We start from the raw sequence: 8,646 nt of genomic DNA, 5'->3' as shown, positions 1-8,646 counted from the left end.
TGGCCCACACAGCTCACGCAGGCACTGTACAGCCTGTTTCACGAGCTGCGTTGACGGTTTGCAGTAGCCGCAGGGTGTGAGAAGGCTATTAGACCCCGCACCAGTTTTGCTCCAGGGCCGCCTCTCTGCCCCTCCTTCTGCTGGCTGCTCCTTTTTTTTTCCTAGTTGCCTGATTAGGAGTGCGGTTTGTTTGCCTCAATCTCCCTTCTCCGTGGCTCCTCCCTTCTCCTGGAATGCAAGCTGCCCTGCCCCCAGCCTTCTTTTGGGTGATGCAGGGTAGCCTCTAGTGCTAGATTGGGGTTCCACCTCTGCTCCCCAGCAATCTGGCCTGGGCCCTGGGCACACCATTATATCATGATCTATTAAAAAAATGTAGTCTGTGTCTAGGCGGTGACCTTATCTGACTATGCAAGAAAGCACCTCTAGCGCTGTGACTATCAGATTGAAGTTGTTTGATACGTGTTTGCTGAGTAAATTGAATGAATAAGTGAATGAATTTCAAATGTCCCCCATTCACATTCTCCACCCTCTGGTTTTCTTTCCTCCAATAACCTTCGCATCTACTTAGTTCAGCAACCTCTGCTCTTGTCACATTTTGTGACTTGTTAAAATTTAAAATGTGTATGGCATTACTTGTGCTAAATCAAAAAACTTGAAAACTTTTAAAAGCTTATAGAAAACAAGTTGAATAACTATACTTTTAAATTCGTTTCTGTATTTATAACTTACTAAATAATAGCTTTTATTGACTATTCTCAATGAGATCTGTATTTTTAGAAACCAATGTTTTCTATTATGAACCACTGCAATTCAAGATTTTCATTATGAATACAAATAATTTGATTAGGAATGTTCTATAAGAAAAAAGTTACGCTATATAAGCTTATAGAAAAGATACATATGTAATGCATCTCTTTACAAAAATCGATGTTAATACACAATTGCTTTGGTAAGTAATACCTGCATAGGTATTACAACGCTACCTCAGAGGGATAAAGCATGCACTGATATACACAAATATGTGGATGTATAGATAGTATTACTTTGATTTTATTCATTCTATGTCATGCTTACTGCAATTTAATTTAATTATTATATATGACAATAGACATCCCTCCTGATATCTGAGTATGAGTTTGCACCGCATCCCGGCACGTTGTGTATTTCACAGCAGTTTCTGGATTGCTTTTGTTTGAAGGAGGCTTTGCTCTGTAACTTTATAGTTAGATCATTTTGCTCGATGCTTACTGTCTCTGAGGGTGGACTTCTTTGCCTCAAACGAGGAAAATTATTTCAGTCTCATGAAATATTTGAAAAGATATCAGAATGCACAATAAGCTTGTAATTAAGGATATGTATTCAGAGTTGAATTAGTAGGACCTATTGTTATTATCAAACAGACCTACTCTTTGCTGAATGGCCTTACATTATTTCTAGTCCTAACATCCTCACCTTCAACTAATCCTGTCTTGCAGAAGAAATTGAGGGTCAGAGAGACTGATGACTTCCAGTGACTATATTATTAAGTAGCATTCAAATCAAATACTGATTTGAATCAAAGAATTACTTTTTTCCTCCATGTAATTTAATTTTCTGACAGTAGTATATCTGCATATATTATTTCACCCTTTTATTGATTCTAACTTGGGTTTGAATAGTCATTTCCCACTACTTCTTCCAGTAATTTACTCTTTTTTCACTTGTATCTCCATCTCCAACTTCTCTCAATCTAGTATTGTTTTCCATATGTGAAGTTAAATTAATTTCATATTTTATCATAAATTTTGTGTCCTTTGACAAATTTTATTGAAATCAGAAAAACAATAATAGAAGGGCAAAGAGAAATACTCTAATATTTATTTACTTAATTCTTAATTTTGTTTCCTTAATATTTGCATTTGTTCTTCCCTCAAGCACGGTCAGCTGTCTTGTTTGCTGTGATCAGTGACTTTTGCATGGTTTGGGTAAGTGCTTTTTATGCAGCTCTCAAGCATGTGCCACTTACAAGTGGCGAACTTACAAAATTCTTGAGAACTTACAAAGTTCTCAAGCTTTTCCCTTCTGAGAACCTACTAACCTCCTCGCTAGACAAAGTGAGGCTCCTGGTGATGTTCTCTGCTTGTGCCACTTACTAGTGTTGAGACTGTCCTTTCTTGTTCATTGAAGGTGACCATTTCATAGAATCTCTGAATAATGTTTTATTAATAAATTTAAACCAAATTATTTCAGAGATAATTGAATCAGTCACTTAAAATAGCAATTGTGTATCTGCATAGATTTTAAAGAAAGAATGAAAGGCTATGTTGTTATCACAGGATTATCATTCTCGTTTATAGTGGATATTAGTGCATTTCCAAAACTGACACTGTGGAAAGACCTTCATGAACTTAGAAATATTGCATGTATTATTGTATTTCATTAAAAATATGAAGTATTGAAGAAATAGACTTCAGTTTTTTATGTTACCTTTCTTTTAACTGTACTGCCTAGCACAGTAACAAATAGCAACAGTAATAGGCACTTAATTGAAATATGGCCAGTCCAACTGAGATAGGCCATTTTAAATTTTATTTAATTTAAATAAATTTTCATGTATAAACTGAAGTCATATAAAATATTTTTTTCTGTTAATGCAGCTATTGTTTTTCTAGGACCTCATTTTATTTTAGTTGTTAAAAACTTGATGTTCAAATTAAAATGTGCTGTAAATTTAAAATGTACATAGATTTTTAATTCTTAGGATGAAAAACATAACATAAATTACTTTATAAACAATTTTTATGGACTGTGAGGATAACGATTTTTAAAGATTTTATTTCTAGAGAGAGGGGGGTGAAGGAGAAAGAGAAGGAGAGAAACATCAGTGTGTGGTTGTCTCTCATGTGCACCCTACTGGGCACCTGACCTGCACCCCAGGCATGACTGGGAATTGAACCAGCACCATTTGGTTCACAGGCTCTGTGCTCAATCCACTGAGCGACACCAACCAAGGTGGGATGATAATGTTCTGAATATTGTTAAAATAAAATTTACATAGTATCTTTATTAATGTCACCTGTTCTAATTTTGTAGTGTGGCTACTAGAAAATTTAAAAATTGCTGTGTCTTGCGTAATTTCTATCTGACAGATAGTATACCATCATTGATAGAAAGAGCCAATTAATAAACCATCTCTCAGCTTAAGTCAGACTTTTCAGGGCTACATATTTATACAAAATATAATTTCTGAAAATTATCTTTTGGCCACCCTCTAGGCCGGGAATACAGCCCCTAAAATAAAAAGAAATGTGTTATAATCATGTGAAAAAGTAAATAGTATCAATTATTTCCCTTGTCACAAGCCTGAGCCTTTTTCTATTTCTGTGTCAGGATAATAATGCACGCTTGATGCGCATGGGCTAAGGATGCTTCGCTATCCACTGGTGTCCCTGGGCATCCCGCCGACATGGAGGATGGCTTGTTAACGCACAATGCAGAAACCATTTTAAATTAATAATGGAAAATCATTCTAGGCAGCTATTCACTGACAGGTCAAAAGTAAATGTTTTTCACAACATATCTATATCTAAATTTATTATAAAACTATAAAATATTGCAGTAAATGAAAACCAGAAAAGTTACTGGTAAGTTGGGAATTTTTTTCAAATATGTATATGATGGCTTTAGATCTATTTTTTAAAGAAAATTAAATACATCATAATGCTGTTTATTAAATGTATAAGGTAAACCAATCCATTAGATTATATGTACTTTAATAAGTTTGTGGACTAATTAATCTGCATTTACTATGCAATTCTGATGAGACAATTCATTTTATTTCTTTAAAGATTTTGCTTATTATTTTGAGAGAGAGGGGAAAGAAGAGAGAAAGAGAGGGAAGGAAACATCAATCTGTGGTTGCCTCCTGTGCACCCCCTACTGGGGACCTGGCCCACAACCCAGGCATATACCTTGACTGGGACTTGAACTGGCAACTCTTTGGTTCACAGGCTAGCATTCAATCTCCTGAGCCACACCAACCAGGGCTATACATTTTATATTAATATCTTTACATCAATTAACATTTATTGTGATCTGTTTTTTAACTAGTAACTCTGTTAGTTATCATTGAGGCATACTTTAGAAAATTAGAATCATATATCAGAAGCAATTTTTTGGCTTTATGAACAATGACCATATTCTCATTTCACCTTAAAACACAAAAAACTTAATAGTTTTGCCTCATATGCTGCAAAACTAAATTTTAAATAGACAGATTGTAACTTTAATATAACAAATGATCTTTAATTTTGACCTAGGGTGCAATGTGTAAAACTGAACGCTTGATTAAATTCTCGGGTTTGACAACTCAGTTAGTTGCTGTTACAATAAATCAACTTAGTTTTGGCACCAGGAAGCGAGTGATTTGAAATGAGCTGAAAAGAGAGAAAAGACAAAGGCTCATCTCTACCTGGGGCAGAACAGCTCTCAATTGTGAAGACCTTCCATTAACACGTAGTAAGCCATGCTGCACCTCATTTTAGTTTATGCACATCCTTCTGAAACATGTTATGGAGTTTTACAAATAAATCATCAAGCAGATAAAAATGGGGCTTATTGAATCCATTACATGAAATAGAATTCATTTTTATATAATTGTGTGATTACATTAATTGGGGTGATATTGGTTAATAAGACCATATAGTTTTCAAGGTACATTTCTGTAATACAGAGTCTTTGTGCCTACCACCCAAAAAGTAAAAAAAAAAAACCAAAACCAAAAAGAAAAAGAATCAACTCAGTTTTAGAAGTGTACAGAATCAACTCAGTTTTAGAAGTGTACAGAAAATGAGTCATCAAACAACTAGTAGGCTAAACTATTTCTATGGAATGTCACTAATAACATTTGCCTATTCAGTTTCTTGATAATGTCAGCATAAAATGGTAAGGCACTTATATCATTCCATATGCCCATTAGATCTAATATGTATCCATGTATGTTTGTGTGTGTGTGCTTGTATGTGTGTTTAAGATTTTTGTGACCACCTGGATATCATTCCTGATGGTTGTCATGCTAGAAATATTAAATGTTATACCTTTACAGGTAAATATGTTAGAGAATAATATGTTGAATGGAAGGTATATGTTATTGCTCTATTTTGTTTGCTGTTGCAAATGGAATGTAGAGTCAAAAGTAATCAGAAACCAGAAAGGTCCTGAACCAAAACTCAGTAGGTTCACTGATGTATAATTGAAATGATTTATTTTTACTTCTTTGTAAAAGACAATATGTTACCTTTGTGAATTTTTTTTGCACCACCCACCCCTCAGAATAATACAAGTTGTCCACTGTATTTTTCTCTAGAATAAATTTGTTACAGGAGAAACTCAGTCCTTCTTGCCAACACAGTAAAAAGTTACAGATCAGCAAGTCTGTTAGCGTGAAGCAGGGTTTGTTAGTGATACATTTGCATGGAAGAGAACAGGCCTTGCCAAGGTCGGGGAGAAAGGCAAGAGCCTCAGGTCCTTTGTCCTGAGGACTTACATAGTTGCCCGGATGGAGGTGAGAGTGTTACATATTGATCGGTGGGTAAAGGTAGTGCCAGCTTCTCCTGAGGGAGCAAGACTACCCAAACATAGTCTTGTGTGGGGTCTCTTTCCCAGAATCCTTATCTTGCTCTAGACCACATTTGGTCATCTTGTTGTAAAACAGATACGAGACAGGAGGCTAGTAATTAAAGTTGAGGCAGTTACCCAAAGTTATTTATGGGCTCTTTCTGTAAGCACTAGAGTTGTATTGTATGAGTAAAGTTAATATAGGTTATATTATTAATATATATAATAATAGTTGTAGGCATGCCATTGGACAATTGTAACTTTCAGTAATGTATAAAATGTTAAAGCGAAAATGAGGTATCAAATTATTTTAAATAATTTTCATGTCTTATACAGCATATTAGTTACATGCAGTAGGTTATACAGAAAAAAATGGAATCCTAGCTCTTTCAGTTATTACCTGTCTGACTTTGAACATATTATTTAAGCTCTTTGTGATTCTGTTTTCTATTGCGTAAGGATGTAGGTGGATATATCAGTAACTAAATCATATGGCTTTTATGATCCAAAAAGGATCATTTTCATTCCTTCTTTGATTGTGAACCAATTGCACAGAAGGCAGAACTGAGGACAAAATAACCTATTTATTTCTCATATGTGACATTACAGAATGAGGGTAATTTCTGTAGTCCAGTTGACAGTAATACTGAGTTTCCGACTTGGAGAGACATAGAAATAATGTGGTAAATCTCAATAGTGTCTCGCACCAGTCAGATATGTAGTACCTCCTCCCTCGGGGAATGAATGGATGAGGAGCAAAACAGGTCAGGAGTATTATTCAGATAAAATTCTCTTGTCTTGAAGGTAACATGACAGATTCAAACACATATGTATATGTAAAATATTTTTAGGTTATATATAAAACCAATCATTATGGAATAATTGAGATTTTAATTTTCCTTAATCTTTTTCTGTATTATTAAATAATATAAATATGTATTTTTAAATTTTTAAAAAATATTTTATTTATTTATCTTTAGAAGGGAAGGGAAGTAGAGAGGGAGAGAAATATCAATGTATGGTTGCCTCTCGTGCATCCCCTGCTGGGAACTGGCTTGCAACCCAGGCATGGGCCCTGACTGGGAATTGAACTGGCCACCCTTTGGTTCACAGGCCTGCACACGATCCACTGAGCTACACCAGCCAGGGCTAAATATGTATTTTTATAATCATAAACAACACACAACCTCCACTTTGGAAAAATTAAGTTACACAGATTGGGTGTGTATGGGATATGTATATAGTTACAGTTTCTGCTACGTTTCTATAATTATTCATATTTTGCAGCTTACATAATGTCTTTATTTAATATTATGGTAAGTAGTTTGCATGCACATACACACATATACGTACACATCAGAAAAAGTTGGAGAGAGAAAAAAATGGATTCTGTATTACACTTTTCTAAAATATCCAACCCTTGATCTTTTAAGTTACCAATAACGATTATTGGTGAGACAAAACTTTGCAAAACTCTGCGAGCCATAGAATTTTCCCATCTGAATTAGCAGTAGGAGTAGAAACATGAATCATTCTGTTTCTCAACCGGCAAAGCCCAAGATCCTAGTTAGCATCTGGATTCTCGAAAGCCTGCCAGCTTAGCCTAAAGAGGTCCCAGGGTCCTCATGCTCTCACAGTGCTTGTTATGAAGGTTTTGAAAATCATTCAACCTTGGTCTTTTGGAAGAGACAAGAGAGAGGTGGTTACTGGAGCCGAGAACTCTCTGATCAGGATTATTCAGAGAAACGGAGGATAGGCTCCGATTTTTCACGGGGGCGTTTGCATTTGCTCCCTCTGCCCGCTTTGCTCATAACACGCTCATCGATGGGAATTCTCTCTTTTATAAACGTCAGCAGCATACAATCTGGGAGCTTTGAAGGGTTCTGCATTTCCTGATTAAATGCAATCTGAAAAATATGTTGATAGAATAAATATTAAATGACATACAATAAAAACACTGCCATTTAGTATGGTTAAACGACTCGTATAAAATACATATGCCGCTTCTGACAGTTCTCTTCACAGTAGTGGGGCTTTTTAAATGTTAAGTACTTTTAAAATAAAAAAAAAATCTCTAAAGATTTTCAATCAGAGAATTTATCTCCCAGGTCATTGTTATGTAAATTTTCAACAAACTTTCATTTAAATTTTAGACACGTTATGTCATAGGTTCGTCTTTCCAGATGGTGATGTTCTGTCACCTGCCTGCCACTTGCCTGATTTCTCTAAGCTAATCCTGTTGATAGTGGTGTTATTGTTTTCCTATCTGATCAGGAAACTCATTACCCATTCTACACAGTAGTTAGACATTCGCATACTATCTACTGTGCTCACAAGTGTATTACTGGTATTACAAATGGTATTCTGTAATTATGTGTCTTATCAACATATTTTCAATAACTTGTCACTTTTCACTTGTCCACTGGGAAAGAAATACATCCGTCAGGTCAGTGCAACACAGTAGTAAATATGGTGTAGCATTTTATTTCAGTTGATCAACTAAAAACCAGTTTCCACCCACGCAGAGACTACTGGAGTCTGGAAAATGGAGACAAAATAAAACAAAATACAAGTTCCAGATTTCTACAATTCAATAGTTTTGAAGAATCTCTAGCAATTTCCAAGTGAAACATGGATACTTGTCAGCCTTTGACAGCTCAGAAAAACAATTCTGAAGAAAGGGTTTCTTTGATGTAGACTCAGGATGCTTCCACAAATATGGACAGTTACAAATAATGGTTAAGCTTTAATTTTCGAAGTACATTAATGACCAATGTTTCGATATCATTGTGGTTTCAACATCTTGTCCATTAAATGGACTCAACAGTGCTAACTTAGAGCAATCAAACATAAACATATTACAGGTATAAAATATTTCCTATCATCACACAGTATTTACAACTTAAATCTACAATAGAGTACTTGCTATAACAGAGAGGAGGATTAATGCTGTGTGATGTAAATGTAAAAGGGAAAGTCATTAAATTAATAATATCCATGTGTTTGAAAGGATGTTTAGAGGCAGGCAAATCATCATTCATCTGGAATGAA

This window comes from Sturnira hondurensis, unplaced genomic scaffold (assembly GCF_014824575.4).
Source record: "Sturnira hondurensis isolate 20B ecotype Veracruz unplaced genomic scaffold, ASM1482457v3 Scaffold0014384, whole genome shotgun sequence".
NCBI lineage: Eukaryota > Metazoa > Chordata > Mammalia > Chiroptera > Phyllostomidae > Sturnira > Sturnira hondurensis.
This window is presented reverse-complemented; position numbering follows the sequence as displayed.